At 48.8% G+C, this 26,422-nt stretch overlaps 1 non-coding gene across 1 annotated transcript; it reads right to left on the bottom strand.

Annotated features, from left to right (window-relative positions):
• Positions 1 to 10,575: 10,575 nt before the first annotated feature.
• TRNAI-UAU (transfer RNA isoleucine (anticodon UAU)) lies at positions 10,576 to 10,667 on the bottom strand. Its single transcript is given in 2 exon segments — positions 10,576 to 10,611; positions 10,630 to 10,667. It is a non-coding gene; the product is annotated as a tRNA-Ile (tRNA).
• Between the last annotated feature and the right edge of the window lie 15,755 nt (positions 10,668 to 26,422).

Below are 26,422 nucleotides of genomic sequence, written 5' to 3'. Positions count from 1 at the left end.
ACTCTCTCTTCGATCGCGATCTTCCTCGCAGAATTCGACGTTCACAGGTTTGCAGCACGGTTGTACACACGCAGAATAATCGCACAACACTCTTTAACACAACAATCACACAGTGCGGCGTGCTGTGACGAAGAGAAAGATCCGAGACCCCGCAGGAAGATGGCAGCTCCAGCCGGCGCACGGAACAAGTCAGTCACTGTGGCACAAGCAAACACGTTTCGCAGGGAAGCCGCAGCAAGCAGAGAAGGCACCACTTCGCGCGCGGCGCATCAGAGCGGGACGGCCCGTTCAGGGGTTCGCATGCGAGAGGAGAAGCGGTCGGTGCGAGGAGGTCGCGCGGCGGGAGTTGTAGGGGGAGGAATGGACAAGAGGTGAAGGGATGTTCACCGCCAAGAAAGCATAGGCAGCAGAAAGGAGCTTTCTTTTGCGAGAGAAACAAAATATAATGGTGCTCCCCCCGTTCCTTTCGTAGAAACGGGGTCCGATCGCTTTTCACAAGCGCGGCGACCGGGGACTGGATGGGGGCAACCATCGGAGGGAGGAAGAGAAAATGGAGAGGAGGAAAGCCCAGGCAGTCGTGTTTTTCATATTCTGCCTTTGGATGGGGGGCGCGCCCTGTTGGTGGGGCAAAAGTGCCTCCTTTCCTGCCAGCTTGTTGTGTGAGGGCAGACCCGTGGGAGAGAACTATACGCGGTCCTTGCAGGCGTTCAAAGAACCAGCCACATTGAGGGAGGGAGCGAGATGGGCAGGGAGGGCGTCACATAATGAATGGCAAGGGGCAGGAAAGATGTCGTATGCCCATGCACCCGCTCTGATCCTTCTTCTTTTTTTCTTTTTTCTCGTTTTTATCACCTCTCCCTCGACTTGCGGAGCGAGTGAAAGGGAGATGGTGCCGGCTGGGCATGGGCGCGAAAGAGAGACGTGGTGAAAAAAGCAGGGGGGCTTCTTCCTACCATCCTCTCCTCCCTTCCTCGTACGTATTTCGCTCCCTCGCTCACATTTTTAGGATGTTTAGCTGTTCCGGCGTCGGTCCCACCAGCCTAGCAGATGATCCCACTCTCATCCCGTAGTTGCTAGCTGGAGAACCACGTGTTTTCCAGCTAGCGGCTCGCGGCCGAAGCACCACACGGTTCCTGTACCATCACCGCGAAGCTGCGCTGCTGCTCTGTTTACCGTGCGCCGAGACCTGTCGTTCTTGTGGAAACCCTGCGCGGATTCTCAAGCGGCTTAGGCCTCCTTGGGCCCGATACGAGGATTATATATCTTTTTTTTTTCTCCGCTGAGCAGGGAAAGTGGTGTCCATCTTTCTCATGTTGGCTTCCTGCCGGCTTCGCTTCAGCTTGACAGTAGGCGGTGGACCAGATGGCTCTACTTGAGAGTTCGGCTCGAGTTGCGGCCGTTATCCGCGCATCCCCCCCCCCCCCCCCCCCGCCTTCTTTTTAGGACGAGGGCATTAACTCGTCCCTCTTCTTCTTATTTAAAAAATATCTGAAGGCACAGGGCTATTCATAGACCTAGCGTAACGTTAACGAGACACGGAAGAGAAATTAGGCGTGGAGAAAGGCGACGGCTAAGCAAGGCGCGAGCGCCAGGCCAGCTTCACCAGATTATTTCACACCCAGAATTGTAGAAACTCGAGCTAAATCCTATCTGTACCCGAAAATGCACTCTCAAGTAGCGTGAAGTTTAACCTTCGCACAAATCAGAAGCTCCCGCACGGAAACTAGCCGATGTTTTGTACATTCATGATGGAAAATAGCGCGAAAGTACACGAAGGACTCCTCTCTTCTCATCAGATGACCAAAGTAGCTGAGCTTTAACTTTAGAATTTGACCTTCCAATGAGCAGTCAGGGTTTATGGTCGACAATATTGGGAAAGGTTGAGGGTCGCCGGAGAAGGGGTAGGCAGCGAACGCGATGGTTAGATGGCATCCTCGAGGCACTGCAGATGAAGTTATGTGATGTTAGGAAGATAGTGAGAGACCGGGAAGCGTGGCGTGACATGGTCCATAGGGTCACGAAGAGTCGGACACGACTGAACGACTGAACTGAACTGAATTGAACACGAACGACGGAAGGAAGTAAGAAGTAATACACGGAAGCGCTTGTCCGTGTCTTACTTCCTTCCGTCCTTCGTGTACTTTCGCGCTATTTTCCATCATGAATGTTAACCAACTCGCCCAACTTTCGGAATTACTTAATGTTTTGCACATATTATAATGTGGGCTTTTTTTTTTTTTTTAAGTTCTTTGTCCCTGAAACTGAAGAACGAGGGGGCAAATGTTCCTAAAAAGGAGGCCAATCCATTGCGCCTGTTAGCTTGACATTACAGGGGGCTAGCAGGTGGACTAACTACTCATGCACCGGATTCTTCCTTTATTTATTCTTTAAACATTTGCCCAAAAAGAGGTTAAAGCTACAAACGCAAACTCGGTTACAATAGGAGACAAACTAGTATGGAAATATAAGAATCTGATCAGTCCCTACAAGCTTTGTTGCTTACGATATGAAAACTTAAGAACGATTGTGTACAGCGCGTACAGAAAAATAAAATTACATAGACTGAAGATACAATTTGGAAAAGCATGAAAACACATGAAGGCACAAATAACGCGCGCGCCGGTCACGTGGGCAGTGCTTTGGCGAACAAAGGAGCAACACATGTAGATACGACGCCGAAAATGTCAATAAATGATGAGAGAATAAGAAAGTTTAGACATCTGTACAATATATGACATCATGAACATTAAAGATCCTGGCTGGCCAGTGGCAACACGTGCGAAGTGAAGCACTTTACGGAACTCTGTAAGCCAGCTCCTCTACAAGGCTTATTTTCCAATCAAGAAGTCTCGTGATCTCAGGACACTCGCAGTCTTTGTTGAAATGAAAATAAGCGGTCACCTCATTTCGGGAAATTCCCAATGACGAGTCGCGAACGTGTCGCAGTGAGGGAGCGCGACGAATGGGCCGAACCCAGTCAGACTCGAGGAGCTAGGCGCTGAACAATCATCACACCATTTGAACTCCATTTCACATATAAAAAGGTGGTATTCAAACATTGTACTTTTCAGACCATCTCCCTGAGTCATCTTTTCAACCGGAAACATATTCCTGAGTTTACTTAGAAAGAGAGCTTCCCTTTGCTCGTTTCTTCGAATAATTCGAGAGTGGCGTCTGGGAACGATCGCGACCTCTCGGTCGGAAAACGTTTGCAGAGAAGTTCCGCAAGTGGTTCATTCGCGCTGAGGCACTCTTCGTACCTGCGAACGGTTCTCAAACAGAATCTGTTTATTAGTTGTGCATTCGCGCGCTTGCCATTTAGTGTGATGGCTAAACTTCCTGTGCCCGAACTTGGGATACGGGTTGCGCGGGGATCCAGGAACCACCGACCTCTCCACAATTTTGCCCGCTGGTGTCGCCTTTTGTCCGAAAACCGGATATGAAGAAGCGTCGCTGAACGACACGCTGGAATGCGGGGACGACGGCTACGCGTGCGCTGTTGCGGGGATGGCGAGGGTTCCGGGAACAGGAAGAAAGGACCCGAGGTGACAAGGAAAGCAGCAGAAGGACGGTCCATAGCCTAAAAAGGAGGCTATGGACGGTCGAACAGAAAGGAACGAGAGACGCGCTAGAGCCGGTCGACCCAGCCGCGTCTCCCGAGGGACCTGAAAATACGAATACGGCTCGCTAGTCCTGGTGGCGCGTATATTAAGCTCGCCGTGTATCGGCGCTGCCTGCAGCTATGGCCGTCATCTCCCACTTCAAGCACCGGATCACCGCAGGGGCGTCCAGACGTAGCCTCAAGACCGTAGAGTGAGCAGGGGCATCCAGCTCTGATTAAATCTCTTACTGGCCTATTTCGTGTGTGATTTTTGAGAGGGACCAACACTTCATTTTTTTATCTTGCGTTATTTGTTTGGTGGCCATAAACACGTTGTCCATGTTTAAGTTCAGAAGATGTCGCGTATGCCTGACTGATGTGTTGTTAATCTGAGTGTTGTTTAATTGGTACCACTTGGCTCGCTTTAATTAATGTTTGTGCTCATCTTTATTAAGTTAACTTATGCCATCAATCGGAATCGCCTGGTCCCTTTCAATGCAACGGAGCCGTCGTGCCGTCCCGGAAGTCAAACTTACAAACACTTCGTTACAATATTCTATCTTTCCTTCGACACTCCTCGACGTTACGCCATCATCGACTTCAAAGAACCGATCGGGCGATCACTCGGTGGCCCTGGAAGTGTTGCGAAGAGTGGCAGTGGCGCGATAGAAGCCCTCGCTCTAGGCCAGCTATTAAAACATCTTTCACCCTGTCGCCATGTTGTGCCGTCTTCTCACTTGTCGCCACGTGACAATATGTAAAACTGTCGTGATTCCGCACCCGTTAGTTAGTGCATGGTCTGAAATCATACTACGCGATACAAAAGAAACAAACGCAAACGAAGTTCTGGTAAGAAAGCATATCTTTTGAAAACCTCCTTGCTTTCTTCATCAAGGTATGAATGCAGATGGTCGAAATTACTCCGTAGCCCTCCACAACGGCTCCTCTTTCTCTCTTTCCACTTTCACTCCCACCTTCCTCCCTTCCCTTACGGCGCGGTTGAGGTGTCCACGGGAAACAAGTGAGACAGTTACCGCGCCTTTCCCTTCCTATAAATCAATCAATCAGTTTGAGTTGTACCTTTCCTTTAAAAAAAAAAGCGCGTGTAATCGCCCGCCAGGTCACTGAATTTTAAGCATGGCTATAGGAAGAAAGAAAACATCCCCGGTAAAAAATTGGCTGTGGTTTAACTACGGTTAAACCTAGTGTGAAGTGACAACTGAAGCGCTCCGCCGGGGTGGCGCAAGTGGTTAGGGCGCTCGACTACTGCTCCCGAGGACGCGGGATCGAATCCCTCGGCGGCCGCTTTTTGATGGAGGCGAAAAGCAAGGCGCCCGTGTGCTGTGCGATGTCAGTGCGCGTTAAAAGAACCCCAGGTGGTAGAAATTTTCGGAGTCCTCCACTACGGCGTCTCTCATAGCCTGAGTCGCTTTGGGACGTTAAACCCCACAAACCAAACCAAACCAAACCGAAGCATGGTTACACATGGTAAAGCTCTTGTTTTTCTTTGGTTATGAATAGGAAGAGACTGCGGTGATCCGTAAAGAAGTTCGTCTTGGTTTGGACTTGGCGTACTCCAATGGCGTGGCTGCGCACTCGATATTGACGTCACCGATTGTGGACACTTACATCTGACCAGGTAAAGATATGTTTTCATATTTTACTTGTATATTGTACATACGTTTATAAGAAAGGAAAGGCGCAGTATCTGTCCTTGACCTTCATGGTTGTTCAAGGTGAACACCTCCGTGACACTGACGGCTCGTAAATTAGGTTTTGGGGATAGCATGGAGTGCCCCGCCCGGGTGGTGCAGTGGTAAGACGCTCGACCACTGCCGGAGCTCCCGGGTTCGAACCCGACCACGGCGGCTGCGTTTCGATGGAGGCGAAACGAAGTGGCGTCCGTGTGCTGTGCAATGTCAGCGCACGTTAAAGATATCCAGGTGGTCGAAATTACCCCGTAGCCCTCCACTACGGCCCCCCTTTCTCTCTATCCACTTTCACTCCCACCTTTCTCCCTTCCCTTACAGCGCGGTTTAGGTGTCCACATAGCAAGTGTGACCGATACTGCGCCTTTCCCTTCCTGTGAACCAATTATTATTATTATTAGCATGGAGCCTTATTATACTTTTCAGTGCACGCCACGGAATTGTGGACACCTACACCTGCAAGGTCAATATCATGTTCACATATTTTAAGGCGGAAGCCTTTTATGGCTCATTGTCAAGGTGATCTGACATTAGCAGAAACTGTCCCAGCTTTCTGACCTCCTGATTGGTGCCCTCCGTATCGTGACGTCACTGTCGCTAGGCGCAGGTGTGCGCCTACTGATTGGCGTGTACGCGTGACGTCACTGTCGTTGGTTGCGGTTGTCGGAGTGGTTCGGCGCGGCACGGGATGAATCATTGCACCGACGTGCAATACCCACTTGAACGCGCACCAAGGAACCCCACGTGACAGGCGCGATGGTGTACCGTCGAAACACAATTGCCAGAGGAAGTGCGACAAATACTGCGCCTTTCCTTTCCTGTAATCCAATTATAATTATGTGTAGCACTGCAACGAACTCCGATAAAAGGCAAAAGATGAGAGGCAAGTGATAAGAGAGGAAGTGTAGGCCTTCGCCATTCTCTTGAGACATGAGACGCTGTAATTTTTTGTATATTGTACTCGTTTACAAGAAAGAAAAGTTGCAGTATCTGTCTTTGACCTTCAAGGTTGTTTAAGGTGATGTCGCACAATCCAGATCTGACTCTCCGTTTAAATTATTATTATTATTATAACTGGTTCACAGGAAAGGAAGACGCAGTATCTGTCGCTCTGTGGACACCCGAACCGCGCCGTAAGGGAAGGGAGGAAGGCGGGAGTGAAAGTGGAATGAGAGAAAGGGGAGCCGTAGTGGAAGGCTGCGGAGTAATTTCGACCACCTGGGGATCTTTAACGTGCGCTGACATGAGGGCAGAGGGAGGTTGTTGTGGCTGTAGGAAGAAAGAAAAGAAACTGCATGGGCCTGCTACTGGCTCTGTAGCTGAGCCACCTCCGCTCCCTCGTGCAGACAGAAGAGAAGATAGAGAAGAAAGGAAAAGAAGAGGGAGAGAAAGACACGCGCCGCAGCAACAGCCGTCGTTCACCACCGAAGCAGTGGCGGGTGCAATGACGGCCTACAACATAAAAAAATTCGGTGGCTGGCTAGACCCCGCCGCAAGCGGCGTTGACCTACCGTCCCAGCCCCGTAGGGCAGGGAACAGCCACCCTTCCGCCTGAAGCATAAAGGGGAAGGGTGTCCAGGCAGTGCGTGCTCTTTGCCGTTTTTTGTGCGCCAGCGGACTTGATTCGCGCTTGTAAAACAAGCTACTGTGTCTGTATATGTATTTCATATGCCTTCTCCCACATCGTCACTCATCATGACTTTCTTTCTTCTCTCCTTCCCCTTCCCCAGTGCAGAGTAGCAGGCCAGACTTGAATTATTCAGGCCAACCTCTCTGCCTTTTTCTTTCAATAAATCCATCTATCTATCTACCTGGCCCTGATGGGGCTGGGACAGGTAGGTCACCACCGCTTGCGGCGGGGGCTAGCTTCCCACCGAATTTCTAGCTGTTGTAGGCTGTCATTGCACCCGCCACCGCTTCGGTGGTGGACGACGACAACCACAAGTCACGCTTAAAGTTTCCCGTGCACGTTCCTGAACCGCATACTCTTTCAGCACCTCCCTCTCACATGCCGCTAAAGAACGGCCTTCCCCAACATTGGAGGCGAAACGAAGAGGCGTCCGTGTGCTGTACGATGTCAGCGCACGTTAAAGATCCCCAGGTGGTCGAAATTACTCCGTAGCCCTCCTCTACAGCTCCTCTTTCTTTCCACTTTAACTCCCACCTTCCTCCCTTCCCTTACGGCGCGGTTAAGGTGTCCACAGACACACGTGTGACAGATATTGCGCCTTTCCCTTCCTGTGAACCAATTATAACATTGACATCAGCTGTGCAGTAAACAACAGGGAGGCAGTCGCATGGCGGCGCCTGCAAGCTGGGAACTTTGAAAACCCGGTCTGGGCATATTATGTCCAGATGGATGATAGAAAAAAACGATAAATGCAAGTACTGTGGGGAGAGAGGGACCCTCGACCATATAATCTGAGAATGTGCTAGCTCTCCAGGGGCTAAAACAAACATAAATTGTAGAGAAGCCTGGGAATGAGCCCTGCGGCGCAGCGAGGTCCCTGCTCCACAGCAACAAGCCATCCGCCTGGCGGAAGAAGCCGCGAAGAGCCAAGACCTCTTGGCCTGCATGCTTCTGATCGCGGAGGTCTCGGCTCCCGTCCCTTAGGCCTGCGTGCCGGGGGCAGGGATTAGGGGCCCCTTATCTGGTGGAAAAATAAAGTTGTTATCGCATCACATCATTTGCTAAAAAAAAAAATTATCTGAACGCATGTAGCATTGTTATAACCATTTTCTGCGGTATTACACCACCGAAGCGGTGGCGGACGACGGCTGTTGCGGCGCGCGTCTTTCTCTTCCTCATCTTATAATGCGACAGCATTACTTCGTTATGTTCATAGATTTCTGTCCACAGACCGTGTCCGCAGATCGTGTCCGCAGATCGTGTCCGCAGAACGTATCCGCAAAATCGTGTTGGGTGCAGTGCAGGAGACGTCTATTGTGACAATAATGGCCACGTCCATTTCCTGCACCCCTCTGCCTGTTGTTGCTGCTGCAATTATGGTATTAAGAGGCCATCGGGGAAGCCAGTTCCTCGCAAGTGCCATTCATATCGCCTCTCCCGCCCGTATGCTTCCTCCGCGTTCTCAAAAGCGAAGGAAGTTCTGCTCCCCAGGTTCATACATGACATCAGGCTTGACACAGAAGTATTCTGCGCTGCACCCAACTTCTGCCCCCAAAACAGGTTTGGCCGCCATGGTGAAGGGGTGTTTGCTGTGCAGAGAAGCTGACCTCCGAAGTTTTGCAAAGGGTCTATCGCCGCTCGCCGGGTCAGGTTCATGCAAACCCGGTGGTGTCGGCGCAACCCCTCAACTCAACCCCCGCAGTTGGGTCCATGCATGTAAACAGGGCTCATGGCGGAGTGTTCCCGCCATGCGCATAACTGCCAGATGGGCTTTATTACTGTCTGTTCCATCGCGCCACGTGGTGACGAGAGGCATCATGCTGTGTGTGCTGCATAATGCAATATTTTGCTCTGTCATCCATTTCCCTAGCGAAAAAACCGAATGAGTCACAATAACCTGATACAGATTTCTCGTACCAAACTCGTACAAATCTCATACAAGCTCATAGATTTCTCATATGCTGAGTGATATTTATATGAGATTATAGGAGGTCTGTACGAGTTTAGTATGAGAACTCTGTATGAGGTTATTGTTACTCATAGGGTTTTTTCACCAGGGTTAAGCCACGAACCAAGCGTGCGGAGTTCGCTATGATACATATGTGTAACTCCCGTCATCCCGCAACCCATCGTAATTTGTCGTTATACAGTGACAAATCCTATGGACATGACGGCCGAGTGAGGCTTGATAGGCCCACTAACAACTCTTGGGGGTGATGGTTGAAACTTAGTAAACCGAATCATCAACACGTGCGCCTACCTCTCGTGTAGGCGCATATGGCAACCCCACAACACAGCTGCATGGGGCTCCGGCGGTCCGGGTGTACAGCCTAGTTGAATTGTTTCTGCGCTCACCGATCTCTTTACTGTCGCAAGCTTGTCACCATGACTACGGGACACTCACATTTTGCCAACATAAAAGCCCTGGTGCATTTAGAAATTTTTTAATTACATTTGCTGCGAAATTACTGCCACAAACGCATTACATTGCCTAATGACCGAAGTAAATAATTGCATTTCAAGCCCTGGTGCATTTAGAAATTTTTAATTATTTAATTACATTTGCTGCGAAATTACTGCCACAAACGCATTACATTGCCTAATGACCAAAGTAAATAATTGCATTTCAAGCCCTGGTGCATTTAGAAATTTTTTGATTATTTAATTACATTTGCTGCGAAATTACTGCCACAAGCGCATTACATTGCCTAATGACCAAAGTAAATAATTGCATTTCAAGTTACTATAAAGGAGACTTGGAATGGGAGCAGTTAGGAATAAGGGTAGATGGAGAATACCTCAGTAATTTGCGATTTGCTGATGACATTGCCCTGCTAAGCAACTCGGGGGATGAACTGCAAATAATGATTGACGACCTAGACAAAAAAAGTAGAAAAGTAGGCTTAAAAATCAATATGCAGAAGATAAGGTAATGTTCAACAGCTTCGGGAAGGAACAGCAGTTTACGTTAGGTAGCGAAGCACTGGAAGTAGTAGGCGAATATGTCTACTTAGGACAGGTAGTAACCGCAGATCCGGACCATGAAAAGGAAATAACAAGAAGAATAAGATTGGGATGGAGCGCATTTGGTAAGCACTCGCAGATTATAACTAGGAGCTTACCAGTATCGCTCAAGAGGAAAGTATACAACAGTTGCATCTTACTTGTACTCACCTATGGGGCTGAAACGTGGAGGCTAACCAAGAGAGTTCTACTTAAGTTGAGGACAACCCAGAGGGTTATAGAACAAAAAATGGTAGGGGTAACATTAAGAGATAGGAGGCGTGCAGAGTGGGTCAGAGAAATAACTCAAGTTACTGACATTCTAGTGGAAATTAAGAAGAAGAAATGGGCATGGGCAGGACATGTAGTGCGAAGAGAGGATAACCGATGGTCGCTGAGGGTAACAAACTGGATTCCAAGGAAAGGAAAGCGTAGCAGGGGGCGGCAGAAAGGGGCGGATAAGGTTAAGAAGTTCGGAGGGGTCTAGAGGATGCAGCTAGCACAGAACCAGGTTAAGTGGAGAAATATGGGAGAGGCCTTCGCCCTGCAGTGGGTATAATCAAGCTGATGATGATGATGATTGAATTCCATGTACGACATGTAGTGACCACAAAAAGAAAAAAGTAAAAACATTCCCCAGGTGAGGCTCGAACTCACAACCCCGGCATAGCTCACGAGCACTGTCGTATAAGTACCGTGCGCTAACCAATTGCGCCACTGGGGAACTGCGAAATGCGGCTTCTGAACTGCTTGCCATCCACAATAGAACTTTTTATCTGTTGTTTTATCACGGATGCCATGTGCGAGCGACGGAATCGCTTAACAATGCGAAGCATTTATCTATTCCCCCTATCAATGCCGAGGAAGCAGCGTTCCTTTACAGTGTCCGTGACATCGCGCGAAAGGCACCCGATTGCATGGCAATGTAAACAGATCTGATACTGGCCCATCTCATGCCCCAGATAAGCTATTGCGAAACCCTGTTGTGGAATCTGTCTGGTTAATTTTTATACGAAGCCATAAACAAATGCGTGGACACTGCCTCAATTGTAAGACCTTTGCAAAGAGGGCTCTTGGACTCTCGCTGGAAGCGGAACCTGTTTGCGAGTTTTGCGACAGCCCAGAGAGGAGGCGTGTCGGCATCTCTCTCGCCAGACGCAACAGTCCAGCAAGCAATATGGCGACGCCCATGGAGCCCTTACTGCGAAATATCTTACCCCAGCTAAAGTCCCTCTGTTGTTCGCTAGCTGCTCGACAGAAAGCGTCATGCGGCGGTTCTCTCCAGCGTCTAAGACCAAAAGGGGTCCACCACATATACTCAGCATCAAAGATCATCGCTTGCAAATGTGCGGTGTGGCAAAGAGCGTAACGTCATGCAAAGTGCCGTTCTAAAACTTCCGAATGTGTTTTGAGGGTTTAGTGCGTAGACAACGTCCATTTATACCTCTTTTCAACCATATCTCCATAGCCGCGTTCAGACGACGCCATGCAGGTATTCGGCTATCGTGATTGTCTGAAGAGGTCTTCTATAGATGCTACAAGTTAGTTATGGGATGGACAGCCTCGTTACATAGATTCGAGTTGTGCGTTGGGAAAATATGTCCCGAAACCTGGTTCCGCGCAACGTCCATTTATACCTCTTTTCAACCATATCTGCATAGCCGCGTGCAGACGACGCCATGCAGGTATTCGGCTATCGTGATTGTCTGAAGAGGTCTTCTATAGATGCTACAAGTTAGTTATGGGATGGACAGCCTCGTTACATAGATTCGAGTTGTGCGTTGGGAAAATATGTCCCGAAACCTGGTTCCGCGCAACGTCCATTCATACCTCTTTGCAACCATATCTGCATAGCCGCGTGCGGACGGCGCCATGCAGGTATTCGGCTATCGTGCACCTAGATGCTACAAGTTAGTTATGGGATGGACAGCCTCGTTACATGGATTCGAGTTGAGCGTTGGGAAAATATGTCCCGAAACCTGGTTTCGCGCATGCGCACTTATGGCGACTGCTGCACCGAAAGTACAAAACAGGAAACAGCAGCGCTTCGAACAGCAGGTCGTTTCGTTTCTCCCGCTGCACGCATGTATCTTGCCAAATTCGAAAGTTTGCTGATACATATGCGTAATCTACCGCCGAGTAACTAACACTACACGTATCAAAAAGCCCCCCAACAGGCCCTAACCACATCGAACAATCAAAAACCCAAACAAATGCAAACTCCTTGCCATTATCAGTCGCCGCCACAAGCCACGCTTCAAGTTTTTCGTGCACGTGCCCGAACTGCATACTCTTTCAGCCTCCTCCCTCTCACGTGCAGCTAAAAAATGGCCTTCCCCAACATCGACGTCAGCTGTGCAGTATCATTTGCTGAAAAAAGAAAAATTATCTGAACGCATATGTAGCATTGTTATTAACCATTTTCTGGGGTATTACGTAAGGGGCGGAATTTCCTTAAAGGGTGGAAGGAAATGAATGGTGGGAACGCGACTTCTATTTTTGTCTTGCCGGGCTTAATACTGTCCGGGAACTTTATCATAAAGTTTTATCGCGATGGACATTTACGTTCAGCGCCGCACATTGAACCTACAGGCGACTGCCATGGGGATGCGCTGGTCCCGGATTCGAACCCCGGAAACAGCACAAATTTTATTTGACTGAGATGTTATTGCGAAAGCTGTATAAGCTTTCTTCTGCAGCGTATTGCTGGCTGCCCTTGGGTGCATAGAAATGACTAATTACTCCCTTGCAACAAATTATTCCATTTGCGGGTTTCCTCCTCAGAATGTACCACATTGTCCTAGTTTGCGTGCATTCAGTAGTGGGATGGATATATGGCTACGCAACATACAGTTTGTAATGCCGGCTTTTATGCGAAACAAACGCTCACTTGGTCATTACAACAGTCCAGGTTGTAGCACCTGGACATTTTATACTGATTACGAAAGTCAAATGTACTTGTCTTTTGGTGAAAACGTTTTGCTCCTGAGTCAAACAGTACGTAAACCGAATAGTAGCCATTCCAACAAACTGCCAACGGATATTTTTAGGCATCCCAGCGCCCTTTCCAAAGTAGCTAATTTGTCACATAATCGCCACCAATGACAGCACTGCTCATCTTAGTCACATTTGCACAACGGATGTAATCAGATTATATGATTTGGAAGCAGGAGCTATAGTGGGAGGGCGTTCGTACAGCTGCAGCCAAGTCTGGGCTGTTCATTTTTTTCTTCTTATTTTTTTCTAAACTGAATTTGGCCTGCGTGGAAATGCTGCTCGCCATGCATTCTTGCGCCTTCACGCGCCCCCAGAACAATGTCCGTGAACAAATTGCCCGTAATAAATCCATACAGCAACCTATACATAATGCAAGGTCATGGTCAGCCCTTTAGGAATCCCTGAAGGACAGCGCACGGAACGGGATAAGGCACAGCCGCCAGTAGCGGGCACGTGTTCGCGCAAATTACACGTCTTGGGAGTGCTCTCAGGGTCGGTGTACTTATACCTGCACCGATGATGTCAACACGCTTGCAGGCACGGGATCTCCCACGCGCACGCTAAAAGCTGCCGGAGCAGCGCATTGACCTCTACGCCGATGACTAACGGTCTTCGTAAACGCATGCGGTGGTGGTACTGCTGTCACAGGCAAACAACGTCGGTCGACGAGGCCGTGCACTATCGGGAGGTCGCGTGGGAGGCAGCCGCTGAAAAGGTCCGTTGCAACACTACTATTGCTACAAATAATGGTTTGGTTTATGGGGTGTAACGTCCCAGAGCGACTCGAACTATGAGACCTATAGACGCCGGAGTGGAGGGCTCTGGAAATTTCGACCACCTGGGGTTCTTTAACGTGCACTGACATCGCACAGCACACGGGTGCTTTGTTTTTCACCTCCATAGAAAAGTGGCCGCCGAGGCCGGGATTCGATCCCGCATCCTTGGGTACAGTAGTCGAAAACCTTAGCCACTGCGCCACCGCGGCGGCCGGGTTGTTGCTACAAAGAAATGAAGGTAGGCATAGCTAGGCGATCTTTTCTGCCGCAAAGTGACAGCCTATCGCAGCTGGCCAATGAGGAGCGGTAAGAAGAGTACGTGTGTTGGTCACCGCTACAAAGATCGGTTTTCCAGAAATGCTAGCCTTGTTAAACTCGTGCTGTGGGGTAAACGATACGATGGTAACAGTAACGTTATACTGACTCTTCGGTGGCGTCACTCTCCCACCTGTAGCTATTCGAGCTCAGCTTTTGGAAGTCACAGCAGGTTTGGTCGTTTATTGTCGAAGCCTTGGCATCGCAGGATGCGCGCCGACCGAAGCTCTTCGGTATAGAACTCGACTACTATAGTAATCACGAAGCGTCACTGCGCGTCATCCTCTCCGTATGCGTGTGTGGCGTAGCGCTCATTTCCAAAGAATCACGCATTGCTTCAGGGCACGCAAGTTTCTTCCGTCATGCTTGCACGGAGGGCGGAATGAGACGCACGCCGGACACGCCGATTTCACCCGAGGATGTTGCAATGAGCTGCGAGCGATCGTTGTTAACGGGTACGGCCGTTACAAGGGAGGCTTTTTGGCAGTAACGGCGCCAAGGAGAGAGGAATATAAATGGTGGCAGGTTGCGGACGTAGTGCCTCCAGTGCTTTGCCAAATTTCATTTTTTTTTTTTTGTTAACTACTTCAGTACATGAGCATCTGCATTAAAGAGTCACTGCCCCGCTACCAATATCCACGGCACCATTCCTGGTTTCCACAATTCATTGCTGCTGCAGATACAACAGTGGCATCATTCTGGATTAACGCTAGTTCGGCGTCGCGACCTCAAATCCCATGGCTCTAGTCTCTACCCTTGGCTAACTGACATCGAGAACTTTTTTGTTTGTTTTTTACATGAAACAAAAATCTGTTGAGAGGCGTTTCGATGGAGGCGAAACGAAGTGGCGTCCGTGTGCTGTGCGATGTCAGCGCACGTTAAAGATCCCCAGGTGGTCGAAATTACTCCGTAGCCCTCCACTACGGCTCCTCTTTTTCTCTTTCCACTTTCACTCCCACCTTCATCCCTTCCCTTACGGCGCGGTTCAGGTGTCCACATAGCAAGTGTGACAGATACTGCGCCTTTCCCTTCCTGTGAACCAATTATATAGAGACGCGCCGACCTTAATTTACACTAGCATTCCTATATTCAATTATTGTCGTTCCAGACATCCACGCATGACACGAATTTCTCAAGACGACGCCGGTGTGACGCAAGTTTTTCAGAAGAAATGCGACGTGGATTTTTTAACGCTACGCCGCCTTTACTACATATTATAAGGACAGCCACCGCCGCTTTCCGGAACCTTGTAAAGGTATACCGGAGAACGGACGAAAGGCTCCTTCTCAAAATGTTTACAAACACTGCTGTGCCCGGCAGTTTTGAAGCACTTCAATACAGACTTTGATGGGGGCTGCAGTCTGTATGGAGCGACCTTCTCGGACTTTTTCCACATGGTCTGGGCCTGTCCATCCAATCCCCACCGTTCCCAACCCTTCATTACCCACCCTTCTAGGGAGGCCTTGGGAGGCGGCGTTGCTCAGCTGACATGACCTACAGTCCCAGCGGGCCTTGGTCGCAAGGGCGCGAGCGGCGTTATACGCCACTGGGGCTCTGGAATAGGAGCATAGGAGCTCCACCTATAGATTTGTGAGGGCCTGGGCCAACAGGGCCTCGGTCCAAACACCTCCTTGTGCAAAGTATAAATAAATGTTTGTCACCACCACCACCCCTTAACGGCAGCTCAGAAGTGTGGCACTGAGTTCTGCTTCGGGTAGCAATTTGAAGATTTTCTTTTTTTTTTTTTTTTTTTTTTCGCGCGAGCGGACGGATGATGATGACGAAAACGTTCACTGAGTGCAGCAATTGGACTTAGGTTAAGGGAAGGCTGATCGGATCCCTAGTCCGGGACACCGTTGGTGAAATCCGCCGTCCGTGCTCTTTCGACGAGGGCTCGTTGTTCCTCGAGGTCCGAGGTGGACAGGGCCGCCTCCCTGACCTCCCACGTTGGCTGATTTATGTCAAGACTGTTGTTCGCTGGCAAGCCATGCTATATGGTATAAGTTTGCCGCAAATCTGCACTGAGGTGAAAAGGATTCGGGATCAATGGCGTGAAGCGTAGCTGGATTATTAGTGACATGGAGCCGTTTTTCCGTTTAATTAAAATCACGCCTTTTGCAATGGAGATAAAAAAGAAAAACAATATTTGTCGTAGTGAAAGGGTATACTGGCGTCTACTACCAGTTCGCACATACCACCAGAGGTGGGCAACCTCATGAGGTTTCGACCTCATGAGGTCGACCTCAACCTCAAAATGACCTCAACCTCACGGAGTGAGGTGAGGTTGAGGTGAGGTCGGTGACAGCTCGAAATTTTTTGAGTGAGGTCACGAAATTGGACCTCAACCTCACGCGTGAGTTTGAGGTTGAGTGAGGTCGTCATTGTGTGAGGTCGAAATTGTGAGGTCCAGGCTTTTTGCTGTTGCCGCGGCTTTCTTCGAAGAGCGCCCCTTTTGACGCGGAGCTCGAGCGTACTGCCGCGGTGTGCCCGCCGACTCTCGGTGTTTGGTTACCCCCCAATCGGACGACCGGATGTGGCAGCCCCTGCCCAGCTTTCGGCATTCCACCGTAATATCAGCAGCCCGATGCCGCTTCCCTCTGGTCTACTTGGAAGGAGATATATTTTTTTTTTACTTTACGAACTCCTCATGCCCCCGCCAGCCACCCCCGTTTCCTCTGATTTGTTTGTGCCGATGCTTGCGGCAGGCTCAAACACCCAGGAGCGCGCAAAGCACATAACTCACGTTGACCTGCGATGCTTTTGTCGGAGGCCGCAAAAAAAGCAGCAAACTAAAAAGCGAAGCAAATTGTCTTTGCGCAGACGGCGCGGTGCAGAACTGTGTCTTGTGCATGCCCGTTTCCAGGCGCTATAACGGCTGCTGCCTTACATTCGATAAAGGACCTTGCTGTACATTACACGGAAACTTAACAGAAAATGGTGCAGCGAAATTGTTAGGGGACGTGATACTGACAGATAAAAAAAAAACATGAACAAACCAGAAAAACCGGCACAATACCATCTGGGCATTTTATCGAAGTCCTCCCTTTCGAATTGTACGTCATCGTTCTATATTTCGGTCCTGTAAATTTATATTCTTGTATTTTCCAGAACAACCTCTCTTAGTTTTGTGCTGCTTGTTTCTTATACAGATTCACAGGTGGCCCCGAACAACTGCAATGGGATGAAATGGACGGCACATCTTATAAGACGCAACTGGTATACAGGAAAACGCATGCGCATGTTAATCATTTGCCGAGATAGAACAGACAAAAAAAATATATGGGGCTTGTATGCAGTCAAGCGCAATGAAAAAAAAAATGATTTCGCTCCGCTAAGGCTCTTTATTTCTCTCTCAAATTCTATTGAAATCAAGCAATGCGGGAGGAAGGAGGAGAGTAAGGGATTCTTGACTTCATAATATCAGGTTTTTCTTGAAATTTCTTATTCAGGCGCAGAAAAAACAAAAACAAAAAGAGAACAGCGTTCTCCTACATGTTTTTATGAGCTAGAAAGTATTAAGATGGTTTCCGGCTGGACATTTTGGTGTCTAGACGGACGAATTGATGTGGCGAACTGAACGTGTCTGTTTTGTGCTCCCGTCTGCTCGAGACGGACAAATCAATCGGATGAAAATTTTTGTGGCCAGATGTCGGAATAATTTTTTCAGATATTTGATTTTTCTTTAAAAATCAATTTTAACGTACGGGATGTGAAGCCAATTACATGCTAGCACTGAGGAATGCCGTATTAAGTCGATGTCTCAAACCTTCTATAAGCTCTGGGAAGCGCAGTTCTCTTCTGTTTTTAGTGTGCGATATTTGTTATTACTTTCGTCAACATGGTATTTATTTATATATATTTTCTTGTATGTCAATTAATTTCGTACACTGCCGTACACTGCCGATAAGAGAACAGGCTTCTTCCCTCACATTACGCTCTATTTCAGAGGCCCATAGCCCAACCCTCCTTTCCACTTACCCGCGCGGTCATTTAGTTTTTTTTTCTTTTTCTTTTGCAAGTATTGGAAAGCGCGATCTAGTCTCTGAAAGCGGAGCTGGCACACATACGCCATTGCCGTTTGGTGTGTATTGGTGACAGTTGGGCATTCACCGCATGAGCAAAACCAGATGCCTACAGACCATGCATGGCAAAATTACTTTTGAAAAGGAATTAAATTACATTACTCATTACTGCTCTAAAAAGTAATGAAATTACATTATGATTACTTCTACTGAGAAATTAAATTACTTACTTTCTAGTTTCCATCCATGCAAAACTAATCAAAGCTAATAAACAAAACAAAAGCTTGGTCTTCGGACGCGAAGGACACACATTCTTTCGTCTTCCCGCCAAATTCTGTCCCAGAGAACTATTCCTTCCCTCTCTCCTACAGCACGGGCTATTAAAAAAAAAAAACACGTGGTCGAACAGTCGTGAAATGACCGGCGAACCCAGCGTCTTGCTGGCACGGAGCTGTCTCCGCCATTTGAAGGGCCCGAAGAAGCTAGGTTATTTATTGCTTCCGCAGTCCCAAGAATCGACGTCGGCACATATGTGCTCACTGCTCAGTAATGCTCAAGCCACGGTGCCTCACGTCATGGACCCTTCCGTCTATCTCCCCCAGCCCCAATCCTCCCTCGCACCGTGGTGTTGAGTGTAACCAGGCACCACTGTGCACTAGCCGACGCAGCAGGGAGTGCCGCTGCGCCGCGCTCGCAACTAGTTTTCAGCTCCAGCCTTTTTGCACCATTTCTCCCTTCGGGATTCCCTTGACGCCTTGTATCCTGCTACTTGGAGAATGGTTGCCCCTGCTACACACGAGGTCTCAGACGCACTGTTATGCTTAATCTGTCCCCCTTTGCCGATCCGTTACGCTGGCTTCGCTTGCCGCACGTCGTTCTTGCTTTCGCGGCACTCTTTCGTTGACTATTGAAGGAGTAGTGGCGCACTTTAGTAAAAGTAATTTCGAAAGGAATTAATTACTTTTGCTGCGAAATTACTGCCAAAAAGTAATTCATTACATTACTAAATTACCAACCCGAGAAAGAAATTCATTACATTAAAAATTGCCGAGAAAAGTAATTCAATTACAGTAATTTCATTACTGTAATTCAATTATTGTCATGTCTGCTACAGACGGACGGCGAAGGGAGGAGCGCGTGCACAGCGGGGGGCGCGGTCCCTCCGGGCTGCTTGCTCGCCTCCTTTCTGTTGTTCTTGCCTTTATTTTACGTTTATGTGCTGTAACTATACGACAGTAACGGGGAAACGGTTTCTCTAGATTCACCTACGGTGCATGCGGCGAAGCAGCTTCAGAGACACCTCCGTGCAATTTATTAGTTCATTCTTCAAAGGAAAACAAGTGAATACCACAAAGAAGCTCGTCTCAGAATTGTTGGCGAAATGGCATCCAGTATTCGGTTCGGACGTACAAGTATTTATATCGTGTGTGTGTGTGTGTGTGTGTGTGTGTGTGTGTGTGTGTGTGTGTGTGTGTGTGTGTGTGTGTGTGTGTGTGTGTGTGTGTGTGTGTGTGTGTGTGTGTGTGTGTGTGTGTGTGTGTGTGTGTGTGTGTGTGTGTGTGTGTGTGTGTGTGTGTGTGTGTGTGTGTGTGTGTGTGTGTGTGTGTGTGTGTGTGTGTGTGTGTGTGTGTGTGTGTGTGTGTGTGTGTGTGTGTGTGTGTGTGTGTGTGTGTGTGTGTGTGTGTGTGTGTGTGTGTGTGTGTGTGTGTGTGTGTGTGTGTGTGTGTGTTTAGGCGGGTGGGAGTAGGACATTTTGCTCCGGCGAAATTTGACGGGCGAGCCGATGTTCGCGACAGCAAAGTGGTTCACGTTTATCCTTTTTCCTAGCAGTTCCGACCCTTGTAATTTTTTAATGTAAGCGTGGTGTTCGAAGAAGCAATTTCGCCAATTCTTGCAAGACGCCACGGGATCACAGAATTATAAACTAACGCCCAGGATTGGCCGGTTGGGACCTCATAAGATAAACAGCATTCCTCTTCGAAATTTTCTGAAGGTTTATGCGGCGTTGGCCGAGTTTTATGATTAATTGGTGTTTTGCTGTCTTTCCCTCTTTTGTTTGTTTTGTTGGGGATTTAGTCTTCACAAGTCGTTTCATGAGTGGCTTTTACGGAAAATTTGTGCCCCGTTAATATGACATCCGTTAATATGGAGTTCCCGAATTATGGACAGTTTTTCTATGGGCGAAGATTTTTCAATGTATTTATGTCTCGTTAATATAGAAACTCGCTCTCTGAACAATGGAGATGGGATGAATGCACACAGCCTATTTGGCCTATGTATTTGTGTCTCGTTAATATGGACATCGTTTGAAAAAAGCAGAAGAGTCCGAACGCAAGTTAAAGAAGGGTGCGCAAGCCGGGAACCTATGCGACAGCCGATACGGTCGGATGCCTGAACGAGTCCTGTGGAGTTGGAAAGAACCAAAGCGGGCGTGTCGTCGTTTTAGGAGGGAAGAGGGGGGGGGGGGGGGGAGGAGGAGGAGAAAAGGAGGGTGGATGACAGGGATCGTACACAGCAAACCGAGGGTCAGCTAACTAATACCCTCTTTACACGGGCAGAGTTAACCACGGTTAGCGTAACTGCGGTTACGCGAAACCGTGGTTAGCCCGTTTACACGGCAGACCAAACCACAGTTACACCCCTAACCGTGGTTATCGCAAACCGAGTTTGGCGACCTCGGTTTGCGTCGTTAACCGAGGTTATGGCGGCGTCTGTTGACGGAGGCTGCTCGTCGGCATTCGAGTGCGCGAAGCGTACGAGCATGTCTGCTTCAGCAGTGTACTCGTTTGCCCGTATTGAATATCCGGTGTCTACTGTGCCGCCCGGCGTCTTTGCGGTTACGGCCTACAGCCAAGCGTCTGCGCACTGAAGCCCCGTCCTGTTTGCAGTATCGTTTGTGCGGCTTGGTGCTGAGCGCGGAACGTCAAAAAATGCGCGGTCTTAGCTTTATAGTGAAAGTGCACAAATTCGCAACGCTTGCCGTGCGGGATGCTGCGAGCAGGCTGAGGTACGTTACACTTACCGTGGCACTGAAGCGATCGAGCGCGGCGAACTACGGCGGGGTGCGTAACCCCCTAGTCGTCGATAGGACTCAATTATTTCTCTTCGAAGCCGCGGCGCTCGGTGCTTTGGAACTGATCAACGCTGTCGAAATGGTGCACTCATGAAACATCGTAAAATAACGATATGATATGATAAACTTTGGCGATACATTAATCGCAGAGCTAGTATAAGCAGAACGGTGAGCCGCAATGTACCGGCGGCAGCTGTCTTGAACAGAAACTTGGTAGTATCGCGGTTATCGGTCTTGCTAGCAATTTGCCGTTGGTCACTGATCAGGAGTGATTTAATTCTGATATTCGGCTCAGTATTCCAGGTGCCAATAAATTTAGCACGCTTTGTTTCTGACGTCGGCGCTAGCGAACCGCCGTGTCGTTCGCGTACGGTCTGCGGGAGGAGGGGCCAACGCGGCGGTGTTTACGATGGTCGATGAGGTGCTGCCATCGTGCGGGGCTTCACCGCGTTGTTGACGCCTTGCCGGACGGCACTCCGGAAACTACATTATAAATAAAATGTTTGTAAATGCGGCTTCGTTCCTCAGATCACCGCGTCGCTTCGGTTGTACTTTATGGGCAATGGCGGCCGTAACCGAGAACGGCGGCGAGCTGTGTAAGCACAGCTAACCGCGATTGGCGGTTAACCGTGGTTAAGTTCAGTAACCTCGGTTAAGCGTAACCGTGGTTAAGCCGGCCGTGTAAAGAGGGTATAAGAAAGACCCCAAAAGGAGGGAACCGGGAGATTTCTGGGTGCAGCGGCAGCGCCGCAACTAGCGGCCGCAGTCGGGAAAACAGCAACATGTGGTTGCAGAACAGAAGAGAGGCCGGTAAAAGCGTAAGAAAGAAACAATAAGAAGAAAGACAAGCGCCAAAATTGGGGGTGGGAACTGAAGTTTTTCAAAATAACGGCTTGAGAGGCTAGTTGGTGCATCATGTGCGCGTGTGTTGTGGATCTTCTCCTGTGTTTGTCTTTGTTTGCGCCACATATCTGAACTGAAGTTTTTCTATCCCAAAACACAAAGTGTGTTCCATGAAGCCGTTAACGCTTTTCGGTCAGGGTTAAGACACACTCACGAAGTAGAGCGACAACAGACACGCGACGACCATGCAACCAGGACCGGGCGTCCCGTCCTGGACGCCCTTCCTTCTCATGCTCCTGGTTTTCGTCACTGTTGCGCTGCCGAACTACCACATTTTGCACCACAGCGATCCGCATGTCGGCTTCGCCTTGAGTCAACGATGCGGCCTTCACAAGGTCTGAGTTCTTCGTAGTCGGCTAGCCGTCGTTCTAAACTGTACTTCAGCTTGCAGTGTTTGTTTCATAGGAACACATACAAACGACACAGGAAAGGGCTGTTCGATAGCCCTCTGTATAGTAGCCTGCCAACTTGACTCCCTCGCTTCCTTACAAAAACAGTACAAGGCAAGAAAGAGAATCAGAAGAACGGAAAGTCGGGAAGGTTAACTAGGGAAAAAGAGTGCAAAGAAGCAGGAGCCTGTAACTCTCAACTTTAGTCTGACATTTGGCATGGTGGGAGCTAAACGCAAAAGAATGGAGCCGAACTTAGGCGCGAAGCGGGAAATCTGTGAATACAAGCGGCAAAAGCAATCTCAGTCAATCCAAGCCGTGAAAGACTGGACCCAAGTTCAACTATAGGCCTCAGCCTCGTCAGGTCGACGGTATACCATCTATATATACTACCGGACTCTGATAAATGGCTCAACGTCGGCATCACAGCGTAAGCCACAGTCCGACAGCGCCCAGCACAGTTCGAAGAAATGGAGTCAGTCTTGTTAATGTGGTTCGGGAAAGTGCACGCGAATGGTGCTGTCGTGAGCGACGAAATGCTTCAAGAGAAGGCTCGCTGCCTCGGCAACATTATGGGTGCTTCTTCTCCTCCTTCTTGATAGGTTTTACCTGTGATGACTTACGGAATTTTTGTTCAGTAAAACAGGGAGATGTTTACTGAGAAATATTATTCTACGCTCTGTCTAGGCGTTACTGACTGCAGCTACTCAAGAGGATGGCTGACATGGTTTAAGAACAGACATGACGTTTCGCGTCGACGGATTTTTGCAGAAGAGGGTAGCATCGACATCTCGGCGGTGTTTATATACCGAAATTAAGTAAAACAGCAGCCATTAATTATAAATTTTTTCTCAATTATATACTTTTCGTTTTTATTCATGACTCGTTATTATGGATGACTCGCTTTATGGACAGTTTTGGCCGGACACCAAAGCGTTCATACTAACGAGGCACGACTGTATTCCTATTTTTTCTTAATTTAATGTATTCTGTCGCAAAACAATGTACAGTGTATTAAAAAAAAGCTCGGCAATCACCAATTTTTTTTTTCGAATTAAGAAAAAGAGCAAGGATGAAAGCTTGGGCGCGTTGGTGTCGGTTTTCTTGCCTCATAGCGCTAAACAGACAGGGACACAGCCAGACATACGGGATGGGCGATAAAAAAAAAGTGCCCGTCCCGTGTGTCTCGCTGTGTCCTTGTCTGTTTAGCGTTATGTGGCAAGAAAAGAAAAAGAGCATATCGTCATTGTTGTCGTCGTCACTAGGGTCAACAGCATTTGTCTTTTCAGTTTATAGTAAGAACTGGCTTGTTTTATTTCTAATACGAATCTTATTTACGTGGGTCAGATGGGATAAACTCTTTGTATTGCATTATGGGCCTATGCGTAGTAACGTGGTACCCATGTAGGCCTTAGATTGAAACCGACTACAAAAGGGTAGGCGAGGAGGAGGAGAGGATTGCCACTTTAGTGCAGAGTTGGACATGTAGTGTCCAGAGTTTCTCTGCTTTTATTCAGGATATTAATTGTAGTATAAAATAAGGAGTAAAATACAGCCTTCATACGACAAAATTCTGGCTAGCCTATATATACCCCAGCATTACCGAGAAATGTACATTTGCTTTAAGTTACGGTTTAATTTAATGATTATTATTTTTTTTTTTTTTGAGGTCGAGCGCCTGACCTCAACCTCACATTTTGAGTTTGAGGTGAGGTTGAGTGAGGTCGCCAATGGTCACCTGAAAAGTGAGGTGAGGTCGCCTGGGGGACCTCAACCTCAATTGATGAGGTTGAGGTTGAGTGAGGTCGCCAAATATTTTTTGAGTTTGAGGTGAGGTCGAGGTTTTTGAGGTCAAATGCCCACCTCTGCATACCACGACTGCCAGTTGCCATCATGTAATGCGCGAAAATTTTGAGAAGGGAATTGTGCTCCATTTACTTTTGTTCGCACCGGTACATGACGAGAAACCCGCTACGAGGCTTACAAACGAACAAGCACGCCACATAGAGCAATTAGCCGCCATGCTGCTTCCTGCGTTGCGCTGGCTGCGTGCCGAAGGCGTCGTTGTAGTGTCTTGTGTCCTCTGGCTCCGATGCCTCAGTGGCGCATCTGGTATTGGAATATAATTAATGAAGAAATCTTTGCCTTATAATGTCCCTCGCGTTGAATGGGGAGCGGAAAGGCAATGGGGGCGTCCTACGCCTCTATCCGCACTTGAGGCACCGAAATGAAATTTCAAGGGACCTTTAATTTCATGGGTCCCACTAGATTCTGCAAGGGCCCATTGTGCAGACATGGTTGGTATGTCTTCCAGGTGATAATTTTGCACTGCATGCTGTATAGAGGCGGTTTGTTGGAAATATATATTCGATATAACGCAATGAACTCTTGGATGGATGTCTTAAGCACTCAGCATATATTGCACGTTAAATGGGTGTTTGGTGGTGGATTGGGCATGTGACAAGCCCTGTTTACATCGACCCGACAGCGGGGATCGAGTTTAGTGGAATCGACCTCACCAGGTTCACATGAACCTGACCCCACAAACGGCGACTACGGAGGAGCCTCGCGTCGAGGCGAAGAACTAGCAGACGGCACCCGACTTTTTTTTTTTTTTTTTCGCGCATCTCTAGCGTTTTCGGTACTGTTCACCTCTCCCACTGTGCCCCGACCGCGTTTACATGCTTTCGGCGGCGAGGTCGGGTCGGGTCCCACCCCATGAACGGAAGTTGACTCGACTTGACCCGACAGCTTTTACATGAACCCTGTAGTTAACCAGTTTTCGACCCGCTAACTCAACGCAACCCGCTCCTGTCGGGTCCATGTAAACGCCGCCACAGTCACTAACGGGGGCCGCGCAGGCCGGCATTCATTAGTGAAGTGTTAATCGCACTGCCAGCGAGTTAACGAAGCGCAAATAATGCACCCGTTTGTGGAGTTCTCTTCCTTGCGGACAGAGACATGGAGAAATATCGTCCCGTGGCCGCCAAACCGGCAACCACGCGCGGACTGAACAGACGGTCAGTGCAACGCACTCGGCACGCGATTGCCTGCTGCGCGGCCGGAACCCGCCTAGATGCGAAGGGCTTTTCCTTTCGCCCTCACCGCTCAGGGGGATGCACAAGGTCAACGTCGACGACGGGCTATGATGAAGAGCACATGTGCGTCTCACGGCAGCAGCAGCCGCGTCGCCTCCTCACCCTCCGCGATGGCAGCACATTTTGCGTCCTCCTCTCAATCTAACGAGGGAGTCCGGAGTCCCCTTTGAGACAATTAGCTGCCGCTGGAACAAGGCCGTGAACTCGGAATAAAAATAAGACTACGCTCACGCTATGCCGCGCAAGTCTCGCTCACTTTCTTCCGTCACGGTACGGTTTACGTACGACGACGCGTACCACAGTACGGCCACGGAGGCCGCGTTTCGATGAGGGCGAACATCAAAAGGCGCCCGTGAGCTGTGCGATGACAGGGCACCTTTGTCCTCGTCCACTACCTCACTATTCCATCAAAACTATCAGCCTGCAGCAACGGGTCAAGGGCTGGCTTTGAGTAACCCGAGAAGCAGCTCAATCATCATCAGCCGGACTATACCCACCGTAGGGCGAAGGCCTCTCCCATATTTCTCCAATGCAATGGGAACGAATTGATGTAGCAGCTGTCAATTTGGACCACCTGTTACACCCCCCCCAAACTTTCCACACGGATAGGTAACAAATGAGGCCTCCGGTAGTTAAGCGCCCCTTACCAGACCCCTGTTCCAGCAAGTCCTATGCAAGTACCTAAAAAGATATCTAAGGGTAAATGAGTCAAATTTATGGCTGGCTCACAAAACTGTCAGCATAAATTTCCTGCATTTTCAGGCAGCCATGCAAAAGAGGCATCTACAAAGTCTAATTGCACTCTGGTGTCTTCAATGGGTTCATATTCAAACTCTTTGCATTTCATCAAGCTCATCGACATTTAAAGGCTTTTAGCATGCAATGGCTGGAGACAAGGTAGCACTC

This window comes from Amblyomma maculatum, chromosome 5 (assembly GCF_055883805.1).
Source record: "Amblyomma maculatum isolate TAMU_Amacu chromosome 5, ASM5588380v1, whole genome shotgun sequence".
In the NCBI taxonomy this organism is placed as follows: domain Eukaryota; kingdom Metazoa; phylum Arthropoda; class Arachnida; order Ixodida; family Ixodidae; genus Amblyomma; species Amblyomma maculatum.
Note: the sequence above shows the minus strand (reverse complement) of the source record. Positions and strands in the feature narration are given on the sequence as shown.